The following is a 1,989-nucleotide window of genomic DNA, read 5'->3' as shown; positions in this document are numbered from 1 at the left end:
GCCTCCTGAGTAGCTAGGATTACAGCCGTGAGCCACCGGCGCCCATCTGCATTGTTTTTTATTTGTGTGTGTGTACAAGCTTTTAGTGTGAATTTGGGATCTCTCCCTCTTACTTAAGTATATCCTATCAAAGCTGGTACACTACAACTTAAGTCACATCTTCACTTATGGCATTTTGATGGTTAATTAGAAATGAGAATCTCATAGACTTTTCTGTTCAGCTTAGCTTCAAACGATCATCCTCTGATCTGAGCCTCCTGAGTAGCTGGGATGACACATATGAGCTGGCACCCTTGATTCTATACTTTTTCTAAAAACAATTCTAAATTATCTACTGTGGACTACTTGCCATGCTCTCTAATTTATCTTATAAAGCTATGCAATGTTTTGTGCCATTATTGAACAGATAAATATAGGTTTGTCAAATTACTTATTAAAATAAATAAGCATTATGATAAATCCTAAGTACTTCATGTTAAATGAAATTATTTCAGAGGCCAGGATATAGATTGTAATATAGGAATGCCAAGATGCTAACTTAGTTCCTCACAAAAATAATGCAAGTAAGCAGTCTTCACCACAGATTGTAAGAAAATAAAGCTTATCATAAAGAGAGAAGGGAAACATTTTGAGAAACAATGTCATGGTGTTAATGGTCTCTGTGATCTTAACATACATATTTCAAAGTGAAAAAATCAGCAATTGTAAGCAAATATTCAGAATTGCTTTTGAGGATCTTATTTCTTTTTCATCACTTAATTTCTGATTTGAAAAGTGAACAGGTTTAAATCATTAAATAGAATGCCTATGCCATTAGTCTTATTTTATATATTTTAAGTGTAAATTTACGTCAAATATAATGAATCATTCAAGTATGTTGACTTTTCATGAATTATTTACTCATTAATTTGTGTCTATAGGAAAACAAGTTCAGGTAACATTCAGCACTCAATTATTTCAACATAGATTTCAGAAATAACCATTTTTCATAGGTGATGTGTTAGTTTATATCCTTTAATGTGAAGTATAATGTGTGCATTGTTGATTTGATAAAGTTTATGAATTTATGAAATTTTTTTGAGTTCACTAAAACTGAAATTTGTCTGAGTCACAGATAACAAAGGAACATGGACCCCGGTTCTTTTTTTTTTAATATTTTATTTTTTTTAATATTATTTTATTTTATTTGAGAACATACTGTATAGAGGGGCTACAATTACATGGGCAGGATAATGCATACATTTCTTACCAAGCATTGCAGCCTCCTCCTTTGTTTACCCTTCACCTCCCTTCCCAGCCTCCCCTCTCCCCCCCACCCAATCTTACCCCCCCCCACACCAACATTGTAAAGCTGGTTTTGACATGACATTTTGTACTTCTCATTGTTGCAACAGGTCCACCTGAATTCTTAAACGACTTGTTTGTCCCCATCTCCTCCACATGTTATACTGACATCAAATATAGTGAAAGCGGGGGTTACACTGTGGGGGAGGGACATGCAAAGCAACAAAGAAATAATCTTATAAATGCGTTAGAAACACATGCATGAAAGAAACGAAAACATTAAAATACATATTTAAGGGTTCGTTTTCCTAACATCACATTATCTGACCTTTTCCGCTTGACTCATACGTATACTAGATATTGCAAATAAGGGAAACCTTGGGACCTATGTTTCCTTGGGCCTGACTTACTTCACTTTTTTAAGAAAAAACAATCAGCAGGAACAAAAAGCAAACCACAGAAAGGGCTTTGTGAGCAAATTGTGATTTATTGTCAGCATACAGGTAGGATTCGTATCAATTTCAAATTTTTCAGTGCCTACTGTAAATTATTTTGACTGGAATCCTAAGTAAGTTATTTGCATTCTCACCCTACATCCTATATCTGAAGATTATCCTTCATAGTCTTATTAATGATGTCTTTCTGAAGCTTTTAGTGTTACCTGCTCAACATTTTTTAGGTCTAGATCAAATATTGATATAAACT

The sequence above is a fragment of the Dipodomys merriami genome, unplaced genomic scaffold, assembly GCF_024711535.1.
Source record: "Dipodomys merriami isolate MVZ:Mamm:240054 unplaced genomic scaffold, mDipMer1.0.p SCAF_503, whole genome shotgun sequence".
Taxonomy (NCBI): Eukaryota; Metazoa; Chordata; class Mammalia; order Rodentia; family Heteromyidae; genus Dipodomys; species Dipodomys merriami.
The sequence above is the reverse complement of the archived record's forward strand: the minus strand, read 5'-3'. Positions refer to the sequence as shown.